The sequence below is a fragment of the Chiloscyllium punctatum genome, chromosome 43, assembly GCF_047496795.1.
Source record: "Chiloscyllium punctatum isolate Juve2018m chromosome 43, sChiPun1.3, whole genome shotgun sequence".
In the NCBI taxonomy this organism is placed as follows: domain Eukaryota; kingdom Metazoa; phylum Chordata; class Chondrichthyes; order Orectolobiformes; family Hemiscylliidae; genus Chiloscyllium; species Chiloscyllium punctatum.
Window position 1 is genome coordinate 23,300,849 of NC_092781.1, and position 21,269 is coordinate 23,322,117.

Consider the following 21,269-nt stretch of genomic DNA (forward strand, 5'->3'; position numbering starts at 1 on the left):
ATTCAATGAAAATACTAAACTCAGACATTTAATGATTCAAACTGTACTCATCCAATCATTGAAACAAACCGGACTTGTTCATTTAATGAGTTGAGATTCTCTCATTCAACTTAACGTATTGACTCTATTAAACACTGTGTTGTCATACATTCAATGAACCAAACAGCACACATCATTCCATGAAACCAACTGCACGTGTTCAGCCAAGGAATGGAGCTTCTCTCGTTCATTCCATGCGTTAGGCTCAACTCACTTATTGAAAGAATGAGTCCATTCATTCATTGAAACAAACTGCAGACATTCATTCAATATAAATTAAATGTTATGCCTTGATGCAACGAATCAAAGAAAATTCAGACATTTCATATATCAAACTGCACTCACTCATTCAATGACGCAAAAACTGCCCGTGTTCATTCATTGACTAGAGCTTCTCTTAGAAAAGTCAAGATGACGACTTTTACGCATATATTCAATGCATTGCTGAAGCTAACTGCACTCCTTCATTCAATGAAACGAACTGCACTCATTCATTCCATGAAACGAACTTAAATTGTTCAGTAAATCAATGGAGCTTATCTCATTCATTCCGTGCCTCAAGTTTGTCTCATTCATTCAGAGAATCAAACTGCATTCATTCATTGAAGCAAACTACAAACATTCATTCATTAAACCAAATGTTATGCATTGTTTCAATAAACCAAACTAAACTCAGGCATTTAATGAATCAAACTGCATTCATTCATTCAACGAAACAAACTGCCAGTGTTCTTACAACGAGGACAGGTTTACTCATTTATTCAATATTACGAGCTTAACGCAATCTGTCTATTAAACTTTGCTTTGTCATTCATTCAATGAAACAAACAACACACATCATTCCATGAATCTAACTGCACATATTCCATGCCTCAAACTGGCCTCATTCATTCCGAGAGTAAATCTAAATTCATTCATTCATGGAAATAAATTACTGTCATTCATTGAATAAATCAAATGTTATAAAAGGATTGAGTGAATCAAACAAACCTCATCAACTGCACTCATTCATTCCATGAAACGAACTGAATTTGTTCAGTCAATGAGTGGAGCTTATCTCATTCATTCCGTGCCTCAAGTTTGTCTCATTCATTCAGAGAATCAAACTGCATTCATTCATTGAAGCAAACTACAAACATTCATTCAATAAAACCAGTTATGCATTGATTCAATGAACCAAACTAAACTCAGGCATTTAATAAAGCAAACTGCATTCATTCCATCAAGGAAACAAACTGTCAGTGTTCATACAATATGGACAGGTTTACTCATTCATTCAATATTACGAGCTTAACGCAATCTCTGTATTAAACACTGCGTTGTCATCCATTCAATCAAACAAACAGCACATATCATTCCATGTCTCTAACTGTACATATTCCATGCCTCAAACTTAACTCATTCATTCAGAGAGTCAAACTAAATTCATTCATTCACGGAAACAAATTACTGTCATTCATTCAATAAGACAAATGTTATACGTGGATTGAATGAATCAAACAAAACTGAGACATTTAATATGTCGACTGCACTCATTCATTCAATGATACTAACTTTCCGTGTTCATTCATTGAGTAGAGCTTCGCTCATAAACTTCTGCATCACAACTTGCACGCATTCATTCAATTCATTGCTGAAGCAAATTGCACTCCTCAGTCAATGAAACAAACTGCACTCATCATTCCATGAAACTTACTCAATATCTTCAGTCAATGAGTGGAGCTTATCTCATTGAGTCCATGCCCAAGTTTGTCTAATTAATTCGGAGAATCAAACTGCATTCGTTTAATCATTGAAGCAAACTATAAACATTCATTCAATATAACAAATGTTATGCATTGAATCCATAGATCAAACTAAACTCAGACATTTAATGAATCAAACTGCTTCAATCAATTCAACGAAACAAACTGCCAGTGTTCATTCAAGGCGCAGAGTTTTACTCATTCATTCAACATTACGAGCAAAACGCAATCAATCAATTAAACACTGCTTTGTCATTCATTCAATGTAACCAACAGCACACATCCTTCCATGAAACTAACTGTACTTATCCCATGCCTCAAGCTTACCTTATTAATTCAGAGAATCAAACTGAATTCATTCATTCATGGAAACAAATTACTGTCCTTCATTCAATAAATCAAATGTTATGCATTGAGCCAATGAATCAAACAAAACTCAGACATTTCATCTTACAAACTGCCCTCATTCATTCAATCAAGGAACCTGCCTGTGTTCATTCCATATGCAGAGCTTCTTTCATTTAATGAAACGAAATGCACTCATTCATTCAATGAACGTGATAATTCCTTGAGTAGACCTTCTCTCATTCATTTCATACCTCATTCATACTGAGAATTAAATTGCATTCATTCATTAAAACAAACAAGAGTTCTTCAGTCCATAAACGAAATTGAATCAATCAATCCAACTAATCTCAGATATTGTTTGAAACAACCTACCTGTAATAATTCAATGAGTAGAGATTCTCTCATTCATTCAATGTCTCAAGTTTAAATGATTCATTCAGATAATCGAACCACAGTCATTCAATCATTGAATCAATCTTCAGTCATATTATCAATGAATCAATTGCATTCATTCAATGAAAATACTAAACTCAGACATTTTATGATTCAAACTGTACTCATTCAATCATTGAAACAAACCGGACTTGTTCATTTAATGAGTAGAGATTCTCTCATTCAACTTAACGTATTGACTCTATTAAACACTGTCTTTCATTCAACGAACCAAACAGCACACATCATTCCATGAAACCAACTGCACGTGTTCAGCCAAGGAATGGAGCTTCTCTCGTTCATTCCATGCCTTAGGCTCAGCTCACCTCTTGAAAGAATGAGTCCATTCATTCATTGAAACAAACTGCAGAAATTCATTCAATATAAATTAAATGTTATGCCTTGATGCAATGAATCAAAGAAAATTCAGACATTTCATATATCAAACTGCACTCACTCATTCAATGACGCAAAAACTGCCCGTGTTCATTCATTGAGTAGAGTGTCTCTTATAAATGTCAAGATTACGACTTTTACGCATATATTCAATGCATTGCTGAAGCTAACTGCACTCCCTCATTCAATGAAACAAACTGCACTCATTCATTCCATGAAACGAACTGAATTTGTTCAGTAAATCAATGGAGCTTATCTCATTCATTCCATGCCTCAAGTTTGTCTCATTCATTCAGAGAATCAAACTGCATTCGTTTAATCAATGAAGCAAACTATAAACATTCATTCAATAAACCAAATGTTATGCATTGTTTCAATGAACCAAACTAAACTCAGGCATTTAATGAATCAAACTGCATTCATTCATCAACGAAACAAACTGCCAGTGTTCATTCAATGAGTAGAGTTTTACTCATTCATTCAATATTACGAGCTTAACGCATTCTCTCAACGCAAAGCGTTCAATGAAACGAACTGCACTCATTAATTCCATGAAACGAACTGAATTTGTTCAGTCAATGAGAGGAGCTTATCTCATTCATGCCATGCCTCAAGTTTGTCTCATGCATTCAGAGAATCAAGCTGCATTCGTTTATTCATTGAAGCGAACTGCAAACATTCATTCAATAAAACAAGTTATGCATTGTTTCAATGAACCAAACTGAACTCCGGCATTTAATGAATCAAACTGCATTCATTCATTCAACGAAACAAACTGCCAGTGTTCATACAATGAGGACAGTTTTACTCATTCATTGAATATTACGAGCTGAACGCAATGTCTCTATTAAACACTGCTTTGTCATTCATTCAATGAAACAAACAGCACACATCATTCCATTCCTCAAACTTACCTCATTCATTCAGAGAGTCAAACTAAATTCATTCATTCATGGAAACAAATTACTGTCCTTTATTCAATAAATCAAATGTTTTACGTGGATTGAATGAATCAAACAAAACTGAGACATTTAATATATCGACTGCACTCATTCATTCAATGATACTAACTTTCCGTGTTGATTCACTGAGTAGAGCTTCGCTCATAAAATTCTACATCACAACTTGCACGCATTCATTCAATTCATTGCTGAAGCAAACTGCACTCCTTCATTCAATTAAACAAACTGTACTCATCATTCCATGAAACTTACTCAATTTCAATGAGTGGAGCGTATCTCATTCAGTCCATGCCTCAAGTTTGTCTCATTCATTCAGAGAATCATACTGCATTCATTCATTTATTGAAGCAAACAACAAACATTCAGTCAATAAACCAAATGTTATGCCTTGATTCAATGAACCAAACTAAACTCAGACATTTAATGCATCAAGCTGCAAACTGCCAGTGTTCATTCAATGAGTAGAGTTTTGCACATTCAATCATTATTACGAGCTTAACGCATTCTCTCAACGCAAAGCGTTCAATGAAACCAACAGCACTCATTCATTCCATGAAACTAGCTGTATTTGTTCAATCAATGAGTGGAGCATATCTCATTCAGTCCATGCCTCAAGTATGTCTCATTCCTTCAGAGAATCAAAATGCATTCATTCATTCATTGAAGCCAACCACAAACAATCATTCAATACAACAAATGTTATGCATTGTTTCAATGAACCAAACTAAACTCAGACATTTAATGAATCAAACTGCTTTCAATCAATTCAACGAAACAAACTGCCTGTGTTCATTCAATGAGAAGTGTTTTAATCATTCATTCAATATTACGAGCACAACGCAATCACTCAATTAAACACTGCTTTGTCATTCATTCAATGTAACCAACAGCACACATCATTCCATTTGACGAACTGTACGTATTCCATGCCTCAAGCTTACCTCATTCATTCAGAGAATCAAACTGAATTCATTCATTCATGGAAACAAATTACTGTCCTTCATTCAATAAATCAAATGTTATGCATTGAGCCAATGAATCAAACAAAACTCAGTCATTTAATCTTACAAACTGCCCTCATTCAATCAATCGAGGAAACTGCCTGTTTTCATTTCATATGCAGAGCTTCTTTCATTTAATGAAACAAAATGCACTCATTCATTCAATGAACGTGATAATTCCTTGAGTAGACCTTCTCTCATTCATTTCAAACCTCATTCATACAGAGAATTAAATTGCATTCATTCATTAAAACAAACTAGAGTTCTTCAGTCCATAAACGAAATTGAATCAATCAATCCAAAAACTCTCAGATATTGTTTGAAACCACCTACCTGTAATAATTCAATGAGTAGAGATTCTCTCATTCATTCAATGTCTCAAGTTTAAATGATTCATTCAGATAATCGAACCACAGTCATTCAATCATTGAATCAATCTTCAGTCATATTATCAATGAATCAATTGCATTCATTCAATGAAAATACTAAACTCAGACATTTAATGATTCAAACTGTACTCATTCAATCATTGAAACAAACCGGACTTGTTCATTTAATGAGTAGAGATTCTCTCATTCAACTTAACGTATTGACTCTATTAAACACTGTGTTGTCATACATTCAATGAACCAAACAGCACACATCATTCCATGAAACCAACTGCACGTGTTCAGCCAAGGAATGGAGCTTCTCTCGTTCATTCCATGCCTCAAGTTTGTCTCATTCATTCAGAGAATCAAACTGCATTCATTCATTGAAGCAAACTACAAACATTCATTCAATAAAACCAGTTATGCATTGATTCAATGAACCAAACTAAACTCAGGCATTTAATAAAGCAAACTGCATTCATTCATTCAAAGAAACAAACTGTCAGTGTTCATACAATATGGACAGGTTTACTCATTCATTCAATATTACGAGCTTAACGCAATCTCTGTATTAAACACTACGTTGTCATTTATTCAATCAAACAAACAGCACATATCATTCCATGTCTCTAACTGTACATATTCCATGCCTCAAACTTAACTCATTCATTCAGAGAGTCAAACTAAATTCATTCATTCACGGAAACAAATTACTGTCATTCATTCAATAAGACAAATGTTATACGTGGATTGAATGAATCAAACAAAACTGAGACATTTAATATGTCGACTGCACTCATTCATTCAATGATACTAACTTTCCGTGTTCATTCATTGAGTAGAGCTTCGCTCATAAAATTCTGCATCACAACTTGCACGCATTCATTCAATTCATTGCTGAAGCAAATTGCACTCCTCATTCAATGAAACAAACTGCACTCATCATTCCATGAAACTTACTCAATATCTTCAGTCAATGAGTGGAGCTTATCTCATTGAGTCCATGCCCAAGTTTGTCTAATTAATTCAGATAATCAAACTGCATTCGTTTAATCATTGAAGCAAACTATAAACATTCATTCAATATAACAAATGTTATACATTGAACCCATAGATCAAACTAAACTCAGACATTTAATGAATCAAACTGCTTCAATCAATTCAACGAAACAAACTGCCAGTGTTCATTCAACGCGCAGAGTTTTACTCATTCATTCAACATTACGAGCAAAACGCAATCAATCAATTAAACACTGCTTTGTCATTCATTCAATGTAACCAACAGCACACATCATTCCATGAAACTAACTGTACTTATCCCATGCCTCAAGCTTACCTTATTAATTCAGAGAATCAAACTGAATTCATTCATTCATGGGAACAAATTACTGTCCTTCATTCAATAAATCAAATGTTATGCATTGAGCCAATGAATCAAACAAAACTCAGACATTTAATCTTACAAACTGCCCTCATTCATTCAATCAAGGAAACTGCCTGTGTTCATTTCATATGCAGAGCTTCTTTCATTTAATGAAACGAAATGCACTCATTCATTCAATGAACGTGATAATTCTTTGAGTAGACCTTCTCTCATTCATTTTAAATCTCATTCATACAGAGAATTAAATTGCATTCATTCATTAAAACAAACTAGAGTTCTTCAGTCCATAAACGAAATTGAATCCATAAATCTCAGATATTGTTTGAAACAACCTACCTGTAATAATTCAATGAGTAGAGATTCTCTCATTCATTCAATGTCTCAAGTTTAAATGATTCATTCAGATAATCGAACCACAGTCATTCAATCATTGAATCAATCTTCAGTCATATTATCAATGAATCAATTGCATTCATTCAATGAAAATACTAAACTCAGACATTTAATGATTCAAACTGTACTCATTCAATCATTGAAACAAACCGGACTTGTTCATTTAATGAGTAGAGATTCTCTCATTCAACTTAACGTATTGACTCTATTAAACACTGTGTTGTCATACATTCAATGAACCAAACAGCACACATCATTCCATGAAACCAACTGCACGTGTTCAGCCAAGGAATGGAGCTTCTCTCGTTCATTCCATGCCTTAGGCTCAGCTCACCTCTTGAAAGAATGAGTCCATTCATTCATTGTAACAAACTGCAGAAATTCATTCAATATAAGTTAAATGTTATGCCTTGATGCAATGAATCAAAGAAAATTCAGACATTTCATATATCAAACTGCACTCACTCATTCAATGACGCAAAAACTGCCCGTGTTCATTCATTGAGTAGAGTGTCTCTTATAAATGTCAAGATTACGACTTTTACGCATATATTCAATGCATTGCTGAAGCTAACTGCACTCCCTCATTCAATGAAACAAACTGCACTCATTCATTCCATGAAACGAACTGAATTTGTTCAGTAAATCAATGGAGCTTATCTCATTCATTCCATGCCTCAAGTTGTCTCATTCATTCAGAGAATCAAACTGCATTCGTTTAATCAATGAAGCAAACTATAAACATTCATTCAATAAACCAAATGTTATGCATTGTTTCAATGAACCAAACTAAACTCAGGCATTTAATGAATCAAACTGCATTCATTCATCAACGAAACAAACTGCCAGTGTTCATTCAATGAGTAGAGTTTTACTCATTCATTCAATATTACGAGCTTAACGCATTCTCTCAACGCAAAGCGTTCAATGAAACGAACTGCACTCATTAATTCCATGAAACGAACTGAATTTGTTCAGTCAATGAGAGGAGCTTATCTCATTCATGCCATGCCTCAAGTTTGTCTCATGCATTCAGAGAATCAAGCTGCATTCGTTTATTCATTGAAGCGAACTGCAAACATTCATTCAATAAAACAAGTTATGCATTGTTTCAATGAACCAAACTGAACTCCGGCATTTAATGAATCAAACTGCATTCATTCATTCAACGAAACAAACTGCCAGTGTTCATACAATGAGGACAGTTTTACTCATTCATTCAATATTACGAGCTTAACGCAATGTCTCTATTAAACACTGCTTTGTCATTCATTCAATGAAACAAACAGCACACATCATTCCATTCCTCAAACTTACCTCATTCATTCAGAGAGTCAAACTAAATTCATTCATTCATGGAAACAAATTACTGTCCTTTATTCAATAAATCAAATGTTTTACGTGGATTGAATGAATCAAACAAAACTGAGACATTTAATATATCGACTGCACTCATTCATTCAATGATACTAACTTTCCGTGTTGATTCACTGAGTAGAGCTTCGCTCATAAAATTCTACATCACAACTTGCACGCATTCATTCAATTCATTGCTGAAGCAAACTGCACTCCTTCATTCAATTAAACAAACTGTACTCATCATTCCATGAAACTTACTCAATTTCAATGAGTGGAGCGTATCTCATTCAGTCCATGCCTCAAGTTTGTCTCATTCATTCAGAGAATCATACTGCATTCATTCATTTATTGAAGCAAACAACAAACATTCAGTCAATAAACCAAAAGTTATGCCTTGATTCAATGAACCAAACTAAACTCAGACATTTAATGCATCAAGCTGCAAACTGCCAGTGTTCATTCAATGAGTAGAGTTTTGCACATTCAATCATTATTACGAGCTTAACGCATTCTCTCAACGCAAAGCGTTCAATGAAACCAACAGCACTCATTCATTCCATGAAACTAGCTGTATTTGTTCAATCAATGAGTGGAGCATATCTCATTCAGTCCATGCCTCAAGTATGTCTCATTCCTTCAGAGAATCAAAATGCATTCATTCATTCATTGAAGCCAACCACAAACAATCATTCAATACAACAAATGTTATGCATTGTTTCAATGAACCAAACTAAACTCAGACATTTAATGAATCAAATTGCTTTCAATCAATTCAACGAAACAAACTGCCTGTGTTCATTCAATGAGAAGTGTTTTAATCATTCATTCAATATTACGAGCACAACGCAATCACTCAATTAAACACTGCTTTGTCATTCATTCAATGTAACCAACAGCACACATCATTCCATTTGACGAACTGTACGTATTCCATGCCTCAAGCTTACCTCATTCATTCAGAGAATCAAACTGAATTCATTCATTCATGGAAACAAATTACTGTCCTTCATTCAATAAATCAAATGTTATGCATTGAGCCAATGAATCAAACAAAACTCAGTCATTTATTCTTACAAACTGCCCTCATTCAATCAATCGAGGAAACTGCCTGTTTTCATTTCATATGCAGAGCTTCTTTCATTTAATGAAACAAAATGCACTCATTCATTCAATGAACGTGATAATTCCTTGAGTAGACCTTCTCTCATTCATTTCAAACCTCATTCATACAGAGAATTAAATTGCATTCATTCATTAAAACAAACTAGGGTTCTTCAGTCCATAAACGAAATTGAATCAATCAATCCAAAAAATCTCAGATATTGTTTGAAACCACCTACGTGTAATAATTCAATGAGTAGAGATTCTCTCATTCATTCAATGTCTCAAGTTTAAATGATTCATTCAGATAATCGAACCACAGTCATTCAATCATTGAATCAATCTTCAGTCATATTATCAATGAATCAATTGCATTCATTCAATGAAAATACTAAACTCAGACATTTAATGATTCAAACTGTACTCATTCAATCATTGAAACAAACCGGACTTGTTCATTGAACGAGTAGAGATTCTATCATTCAACTTAACGTATTGACTCTATTAAACACTGTGTTGTCATACATTCAATGAACCAAACAGCACACATCAATCCATGAAACCAACTGCACGTGTTCAGCCAAGGAATGGAGCTTCTCTCGTTCATTCCATGCGTTAGGCTCAACTCACTTATTGAAAGAATGAGTCCATTCATTCATTGAAACAAACTGCAGACATTCATTCAATATAAATTAAATGTTATGCCTTGATGCAACGAATCAAAGAAAATTCAGACATTTCGTATATCAAACTGCACTCACTCATTCAATGACGCAAAAACTGCCCGTGTTCATTCATTGACTAGAGCTTCTCTTAGAAAAGTCAAGATTACGACTTTTACGCATATATTCAATGCATTGCTGAAGCTAACTGCACTCCTTCATTCAATGAAACGAACTGCGCTCATTCATTCCATGAAACGAACTTAAATTGTTCAGTAAATCAATGGAGCTTATCTCATTCATTCCGTGCCTCAAGTTTGTCTCATTCATTCAGAGAATCAAACTGCATTCATTCATTGAAGCAAACTACAAACATTCATTCAATAAAACCAGTTATGCATTGATTCAATGAACCAAACTAAACTCAGGCATTTAATAAAGCAAACTGCATTCATTCATTCAAAGAAACAAACTGTCAGTGTTCATACAATATGGACAGGTTTACTCATTCATTCAATATTACGAGCTTAACGCAATCTCTGTATTAAACACTAGGTTGTCATTTATTCAATCAAACAAACAGCACATATCATTCCATGTCTCTAACTGTACATATTCCATGCCTCAAACTTAACTCATTCATTCAGAGAGACAAACTAAATTCATTCATTCACGGAAACAAATTACTGTCATTCATTCAATAAGACAAATGTTATACGTGGATTGAATGAATCAAACAAAACTGAGACATTTAATATGTCGACTGCACTCATTCATTCAATGATACTAACTTTCCGTGTTCATTCATTGAGTAGAGCTTCGCTCATAAAATTCTGCATCACAACTTGCACGCATTCATTCAATTCATTGCTGAAGCAAATTGCACTCCTCATTCAATGAAACAAACTGCACTCATCATTCCATGAAACTTACTCAATATCTTCAGTCAATGAGTGGAGCTTATCTCATTGAGTCCATGCCCAAGTTTGTCTAATTAATTCATAGAATCAAACTGCATTCGTTTAATCATTGAAGCAAACTATAAAAATTCATTCAATATAACAAATGTTATGCATCGAATCCATAGATCAAACTAAACTCAGACATTTAATGAAACAAACTGCTTCAATCAATTCAACGAAACAAACTGCCAGTGTTCATTCAACGCGCAGAGTTTTACTCATTCATTCAACATTACGAGCAAAACGCAATCAATCAATTAAACACTGCTTTGTCATTCATTCAATGTAACCAACAGCACACATCATTCCATGAAACTAACTGTACTTATCCCATGCCTCAAGCTTACCTTATTAATTCAGAGAATCAAACTGAATTCATTCATTCATGGAAACAAATTACTGTCCTTCATTCAATAAATCAAATGTTATGCATTGAGCCAATGAATCAAACAAAACTCAGTCATTTAATCTTACAAACTGCCCTCATTCATTCAATCAAGGAAACTGCCTGTGTTCATTTCATATGCAGAGCTTCTTTCATTTAATGAAACGAAATGCACTCATTCATTCAATGAACGTGATAATTCTTTGAGTAGACCTTCTCTCATTCATTTTAAATCTCATTCATACAGAGAATTAAATTGCATTCATTCATTAAAACAAACTAGAGTTCTTCAGTCCATAAACGAAATTGAATCCATAAATCTCAGATATTGTTTGAAACAACCTACCTGTAATAATTCAATGAGTAGAGATTCTCTCATTCATTCAATGTCTCAAGTTTAAATGATTCATTCAGATAATCGAACCACAGTCATTCAATCATTGAATCAATCTTCAGTCATATTATCAATGAATCAATTGCATTCATTCAATGAAAATACTAAACTCAGACATTTAATGATTCAAACTGTACTCATTCAATCATTGAAACAAACCGGACTTGTTCATTTAATGAGTAGAGATTCTCTCATTCAACTTAACGTATTGACTCTATTAAACACTGTGTTGTCATACATTCAATGAACCAAACAGCACACATCATTCCATGAAACCAACTGCACGTGTTCAGCCAAGGAATGGAGCTTCTCTCGTTCATTCCATGCCTTAGGCTCAACTCACTTATTGAAAGAATGAGTCCATTCATTCATTGAAACAAACTGCAGACATTCATTCAATATAAATTAAATGTTATGCCTTGATGCAACGAATCAAAGAAAATTCAGACATTTCGTATATCAAACTGCACTCACTCATTCAATGACGCAAAAACTGCCCGTGTTCATTCATTGACTAGAGCTTCTCTTAGAAAAGTCAAGATTACGACTTTTACGCATATATTCAATGCATTGCTGAAGCTAACTGCACTCCTTCATTCAATGAAACGAACTGCACTCATTCATTCCATGAAACGAACTTAAATTGTTCAGTAAATCAATGGAGCTTATCTCATTCATTCCGTGCCTCAAGTTTGTCTCATTCATTCAGAGAATCAAACTGCATTCATTCATTGAAGCAAACTACAAACATTCATTCAATAAAACCAGTTATGCATTGATTCAATGAACCAAACTAAACTCAGGCATTTAATAAAGCAAACTGCATTCATTCATTCAAAGAAACAAACTGTCAGTGTTCATACAATATGGACAGGTTTACTCATTCATTCAATATTACGAGCTTAACGCAATCTCTGTATTAAACACTACGTTGTCATTTATTCAATCAAACAAACAGCACATATCATTCCATGTCTCTAACTGTACATATTCCATGCCTCAAACTTAACTCATTCATTCAGAGAGTCAAACTAAATTCATTCATTCACGGAAACAAATTACTGTCATTCATTCAATAACACAAATGTTATACGTGGATTGAATGAATCAAACAAAACTGAGACATTTAATATGTCGACTGCACTCATTCATTCAATGATACTAACTTTCCGTGTTCATTCATTGAGTAGAGCTTCGCTCATAAAATTCTGCATCACAACTTGCACGCATTCATTCAATTCATTGCTGAAGCAAATTGCACTCCTCATTCAATGAAACAAACTGCACTCATCATTCCATGAAACTTACTCAATATCTTCAGTCAATGAGTGGAGCTTATCTCATTGAGTCCATGCCCAAGTTTGTCTAATTAATTCAGAGAATCAAACTGCATTCGTTTAATCATTGAAGCAAACTATAAACATTCATTCAATATAACAAATGTTATACATTGAATCCATAGATCAAACTAAACTCAGACATTTAATGAATCAAACTGCTTCAATCAATTCAACGAAACAAACTGCCAGTGTTCATTCAACGCGCAGAGTTTTACTCATTCATTCAACATTACGAGCAAAACGCAATCAATCAATTAAACACTGCTTTGTCATTCATTCAATGTAACCAACAGCACACATCATTCCATGAAACTAACTGTACTTATCCCATGCCTCAAGCTTACCTTATTAATTCAGAGAATCAAACTGAATTCATTCATTCATGGAAACAAATTACTGTCCTTCATTCAATAAATCAAATGTTATGCATTGAGCCAATGAATCAAACAAAACTCAGTCATTTAATCTTACAAACTGCCCTCATTCATTCAATCAAGGAAACTGCCTGTGTTCATTTCATATGCAGAGCTTCTTTCATTTAATGAAACGAAATGCACTCATTCATTCAATGAACGTGATAATTCTTTGAGTAGACCTTCTCTCATTCATTTTAAATCTCATTCATACAGAGAATTAAATTGCATTCATTCATTAAAACAAACTAGAGTTCTTCAGTCCATAAACGAAATTGAATCCATAAATCTCAGATATTGTTTGAAACAACCTACCTGTAATAATTCAATGAGTAGAGATTCTCTCATTCATTCAATGTCTCAAGTTTAAATGATTCATTCAGATAATCGAACCACAGTCATTCAATCATTGAATCAATCTTCAGTCATATTATCAATGAATCAATTGCATTCATTCAATGAAAATACTAAACTCAGACATTTAATGATTCAAACTGTACTCATTCAATCATTGAAACAAACCGGACTTGTTCATTTAATGAGTAGAGATTCTCTCATTCAACTTAACGTATTGACTCTATTAAACACTGTGTTGTCATACATTCAATGAACCAAACAGCACACATCATTCCATGAAACCAACTGCACGTGTTCAGCCAAGGAATGGAGCTTCTCTCGTTCATTCCATGCCTTAGGCTCAACTCACTTATTGAAAGAATGAGTCCATTCATTCATTGAAACAAACTGCAGACATTCATTCAATATAAATTAAATGTTATGCCTTGATGCAACGAATCAAAGAAAATTCAGACATTTCGTATATCAAACTGCACTCACTCATTCAATGACGCAAAAACTGCCCGTGTTCATTCATTGACTAGAGCTTCTCTTAGAAAAGTCAAGATTACGACTTTTACGCATATATTCAATGCATTGCTGAAGCTAACTGCACTCCTTCATTCAATGAAACGAACTGCACTCATTCATTCCATGAAACGAACTTAAATTGTTCAGTAAATCAATGGAGCTTATCTCATTCATTCCGTGCCTCAAGTTTGTCTCATTCATTCAGAGAATCAAACTGCATTCATTCATTGAAGCAAACTACAAACATTCATTCAATAAAACCAGTTATGCATTGATTCAATGAACCAAACTAAACTCAGGCATTTAATAAAGCAAACTGCATTCATTCATTCAAAGAAACAAACTGTCAGTGTTCATACAATATGGACAGGTTTACTCATTCATTCAATATTACGAGCTTAACGCAATCTCTGTATTAAACACTAGGTTGTCATTTATTCAATCAAACAAACAGCACATATCATTCCATGTCTCTAACTGTACATATTCCATGCCTCAAACTTAACTCATTCATTCAGAGAGTCAAACTAAATTCATTCATTCACGGAAACAAATTACTGTCATTCATTCAATAACACAAATGTTATACGTGGATTGAATGAATCAAACAAAACTGAGACATTTAATATGTCGACTGCACTCATTCATTCAATGATACTAACTTTCCGTGTTCATTCATTGAGTAGAGCTTCGCTCATAAAATTCTGCATCACAACTTGCACGCATTCATTCAATTCATTGCTGAAGCAAATTGCACTCCTCATTCAATGAAACAAACTGCACTCATCATTCCTTGAAACTTACTCAATATCTTCAGTCAATGAGTGGAGCTTATCTCATTGAGTCCATGCCCAAGTTTGTCTAATTAATTCAGAGAATCAAACTGCATTCGTTTAATCATTGAAGCAAACTATAAACATTCATTCAATATAACAAATGTTATGCATTGAATCCATAGATCAAACTAAACTCAGACATTTAATGAATCAAACTGCTTCAATCAATTCAACGAAACAAACTGCCAGTGTTCATTCAACGCGCAGAGTTTTACTCATTCATTCAACATTACGAGCAAAACGCAATCAATCAATTAAACACTGCTTTGTCATTCATTCAATGTAACCAACAGCACACATCATTCCATGAAACTAACTGTACTTATCCCATGCCTCAAGCTTACCTTATTAATTCAGAGAATCAAACTGAATTCATTCATTCATGGAAACAAATTACTGTCCTTCATTCAATAAATCAAATGTTATGCATTGAGCCAATGAATCAAACAAAACTCAGTCATTTAATCTTACAAACTGCCCTCATTCATTCAATCAAGGAAACTGCCTGTGTTCATTTCATATGCAGAGCTTCTTTCATTTAATGAAACGAAATGCACTCATTCATTCAATGAACGTGATCATTCCTTGAGTAGACCTTCTCTCATTCATTTCAAACCTCATTCATACTGAGAATTAAATTGCATTCATTCATTAAAACAAACTAGACTTCTTCAGTCCATAAACGAAATTGAATCCATAAATCTCAGATATTGTTTGAAACAACCTACCTGTAATAATTCAATGAGTAGAGATTCTCTCATTCATTCAATGTCTCAAGTTTAAATGATTCATTCAGATAATCGAACCACAGTCATTCAATTATTGAATCAATCTTCAGTCATATTATCAATGAATCAATTGCATTCATTCAATGAAAATACTAAACTCAGACTTTTAATGATTCAAACTGTACTCATTCAATCATTGAAACAAACCGGACTTGTTCATTTAATGAGTAGAGATTCTCTCATTCAACTTAACGTATTGACTCTATTAAACACTGTGTTGTCATACATTCAATGAACCAAACAGCACACATCATTCCATGAAACCAACTGCACGTGTTCAGCCAAGGAATGGAGCTTCTCTCGTTCATTCCATGCCTTAGGCTCAACTCACTTATTGAAAGAATGAGTCCATTCATTCATTGAAACAAACTGCAGACATTCATTCAATATAAATTAAATGTTATGCCTTGATGCAACGAATCAAAGAAAATTCAGACATTTCGTATATCAAACTGCACTCACTCATTCAATGACGCAAAAACTGCCCGTGTTCATTCATTGACTAGAGCTTCTCTTAGAAAAGTCAAGATTACGACTTTTACGCATATATTCAATGCATTGCTGAAGCTAACTGCACTCCTTCATTCAATGAAACGAACTGCACTCATTCATTCCATGAAACGAACTTAAATTGTTCAGTAAATCAATGGAGCTTATCTCATTCATTCCGTGCCTCAAGTTTGTCTCATTCATTCAGAGAATCAAACTGCATTCATTCATTGAAGCAAACTACAAACATTCATTCAATAAAACCAGTTATGCATTGATTCAATGAACCAAACTAAACTCAGGCATTTAATAAAGCAAACTGCATTCATTCATTCAAAGAAACAAACTGTCAGTGTTCATACAATATGGACAGGTTTACTCATTCATTCAATATTACGAGCTTAACGCAATCTCTGTATTAAACACTACGTTGTCATTTATTCAATCAAACAAACAGCACATATCATTCCATGTCTCTAACTGTACATATTCCATGCCTCAAACTTAACTCATTCATTCAGAGAGTCAAACTAAATTCATTCATTCACGGAAACAAATTACTGTCATTCATTCAATAAGACAAATGTTATACGTGGATTGAATGAATCAAACAAAACTGAGACATTTAATATGTCGACTGCACTCATTCATTCAATGATACTAACTTTCCGTGTTCATTCATTGAGTAGAGCTTCGCTCATAAAATTCTGCATCACAACTTGCACGCATTCATTCAATTCATTGCTGAAGCAAATTGCACTCCTCATTCAATGAAACAAACTGCACTCATCATTCCATGAAACTTACTCAATATCTTCAGTCAATGAGTGGAGCTTATCTCATTGAGTCCATGCCCAAGTTTGTCTAATTAATTCAGAGAATCAAACTGCATTCGTTTAATCATTGAAGCAAACTATAAACATTCATTCAATATAACAAATGTTATACATTGAATCCATAGATCAAACTAAACTCAGACAATGAATCAAACTGCTTCAATCAATTCAACGAAACAAACTGCCAGTGTTCATTCAACGCGCAGAGTTTTACTCATTCATTCAACATTACGAGCAAAACGCAATCAATCAATTAAACACTGCTTTGTCATTCATTCAATGTAACCAACAGCACACATCATTCCATGAAACTAACTGTACTTATCCCATGCCTCAAGCTTACCTTATTAATTCAGAGAATCAAACTGAATTCATTCATTCATGGAAACAAATTACTGTCCTTCATTCAATAAATCAAATGTTATGCATTGAGCCAATGAATCAAACAAAACTCAGTCATTTAATCTTACAAACTGCCCTCATTCATTCAATCAAGGAAACTGCCTGTGTTCATTTCATATGCAGAGCTTCTTTCATTTAATGAAACGAAATGCACTCATTCATTCAATGAACGTGATAATTCTTTGAGTAGACCTTCTCTCATTCATTTTAAATCTCATTCATACAGAGAATTAAATTGCATTCATTCATTAAAACAAACTAGAGTTCTTCAGTCCATAAACGAAATTGAATCCATAAATCAAAGATATTGTTTGAAACAACCTACCTGTAATAATTCAAGAATAGAGATTCTCTCATTCATTCAATGTCTCAAGTTTAAATGATTCATTCAGATAATCGAACCACAGTCATTCAATCAATCTTCAGTCATATTATCAATGAATCAATTGCATTCATTCAATGAAAATACTAAACTCAGACATTTAATGATTCAAACTGTACTCATTCAATCATTGAAACAAACCGGACTTGTTCATTTAATGAGTAGAGATTCTCTCATTCAACTTAACGTATTGACTCTATTAAACACTGTGTTGTCATACATTCAATGAACCAAACAGCACACATCATTCCATGAAACCAACTGCACGTGTTCAGCCAAGGAATGGAGCTTCTCTCGTTCATTCCATGCCTTAGGCTCAGCTCACCTCTTGAAAGAATGAGTCCATTCATTCATTGAAACAAACTGCAGAAATTCATTCAATATAAGTTAAATGTTATGCCTTGATGCAATGAATCAAAGAAAATTCAGACATTTCATATATCAAACTGCACTCACTCATTCAATGACGCAAAAACTGCCCGTGTTCATTCATTGAGTAGAGTGTCTCTTATAAATGTCAAGATTACGACTTTTACGCATATATTCAATGCATTGCTGAAGCTAACTGCACTCCCTCATTCAATGAAACAAACTGCACTCATTCATTCCATGAAACGAACTGAATTTGTTCAGTAAATCAATAGAGCTTATCTCATTCATTCCATGCCTCAAGTTTGTCTCATTCATTCAGAGAATCAAACTGCATTCGTTTAATCAATGAAGCAAACTATAAACATTCATTCAATAAACCAAATGTTATGCATTGTTTCAATGAACCAAACTAAACTCAGGCATTTAATGAATCAAACTGCATTCATTCATCAACGAAACAAACTGCCAGTGTTCATTCAATGAGTAGAGTTTTACTCATTCATTCAATATTACGAGCTTAACGCATTCTCTCAACGCAAAGCGTTCAATGAAACGAACTGCACTCATTAATTCCATGAAACGAACTGAATTTGTTCAGTCAATGAGAGGAGCTTATCTCATTCATGCCATGCCTCAAGTTTGTCTCATGCATTCAGAGAATCAAGCTGCATTCGTTTATTCATTGAAGCGAACTGCAAACATTCAATCAATAAAACAAGTTATGCATTGTTTCAATGAACCAAACTGAACTCCGGCATTTAATGAATCAAACTGCATTCATTCATTCAACGAAACAAACTGCCAGTGTTCATACAATGAGGACAGTTTTACTCATTCATTGAATATTACGAGCTGAACGCAATGTCTCTATTAAACACTGCTTTGTCATTCATTCAATGAAACAAACAGCACACATCATTCCATTCCTCAAACTTACTTCATTCATTCAGAGAGTCAAACTAAATTCATTCATTCATGGAAACAAATTACTGTCCTTTATTCAATAAATCAAATGTTTTACGTGGATTGAATGAATCAAACAAAACTGAGACATTTAATATATCGACTGCACTCATTCATTCAATGATACTAACTTTCCGTGTTGATTCACTGAGTAGAGCTTCGCTCATAAAATTCTACATCACAACTTGCACGCATTCATTCAATTCATTGCTGAAGCAAACTGCACTCCTTCATTCAATTAAACAAACTGTACTCATCATTCCATGAAACTTACTCAATTTCAATGAGTGGAGCGTATCTCATTCAGTCCATGCCTCAAGTTTGTCTCATTCATTCAGAGAATCATACTGCATTCATTCATTTATTGAAGCAAACAACAAACATTCAGTCAATAAACCAAATGTTATGCCTTGATTCAATGAACCAAACTAAACTCAGACATTTAATGCATCAAGCTGCAAACTGCCAGTGTTCATTCAATGAGTAGAGTTTTGCACATTCAATCATTATTACGAGCTTAACGCATTCTCTCAACGCAAAGCGTTCAATGAAACCAACAGCACTCATTCATTCCATGAAACTAGCTGTATTTGTTCAATCAATGAGTGGAGCATATCTCATTCAGTCCATGCCTCAAGTATGTCTCATTCCTTCAGAGAATCAAAATGCATTCATTCATTCATTGAAGCCAACCACAAACAATCATTCAATACAACAAATGTTATGCATTGTTTCAATGAACCAAACTAAACTCAGACATTTAATGAATCAAACTGCTTTCAATCAATTCAACGAAACAAACTGCCTGTGTTCATTCAATGAGAAGTGTTTTACTCATTTATTCAATATTACGAGCACAACGCAATCACTCAATTAAACACTGCTTTGTCATTCATTCAATGTAACCAACAGCACACATCATTCCATTTGACGAACTGTACGTATTCCATGCCTCAAGCTTACCTCATTCATTCAAAGAATCAAACTGAATTCATTCATTCATGGAAACTAATTACTGTCCTTCATTCAATAAATCAAATGTTATGCATTGAGCCAATGAATCAAACAAAACTCAGTCATTTAATCTTACAAACTGCCCTCATTCAATCAATCGAGGAAACTGCCTGTTTTCATTTCATATGCAGAGCTTCTTTCATTTAATGAAACAAAATGCACTCATTCATTCAATGAACGTGATAATTCCTTGAGTAGAACTTCTCTCATTCATTTCAAACCTCATTCATGCAGAGAATTAAATTGCATTCATTCATTAAAACAAACTAGGGTTCTTCAGTCCATAAACGAAATTGAATCAATCAATCCAAAAAATCTCAGATATTGTTTGAAACCACCTACGTGTAATAATTCAATGAGTAGAGATTCTCTCATTCATTCAATGTCTCAAGTTTAAATGATTCATTCAGATAATCGAACCACAGTCATTCAATCATTGAATCAATCTTCAGTCATATTATCAATGAATCAATTGCATTCATTCAATGAAAATACTAAACTCAGACATTTAATGATTCAAACTGTACTCATTCAATCATTGAAACAAACCGGACTTGTTCATTTAATGAGTAGAGATTCTCTCATTCAACTGAACGTATTGACTCTATTAAACACTGTGTTGTCATACATTCA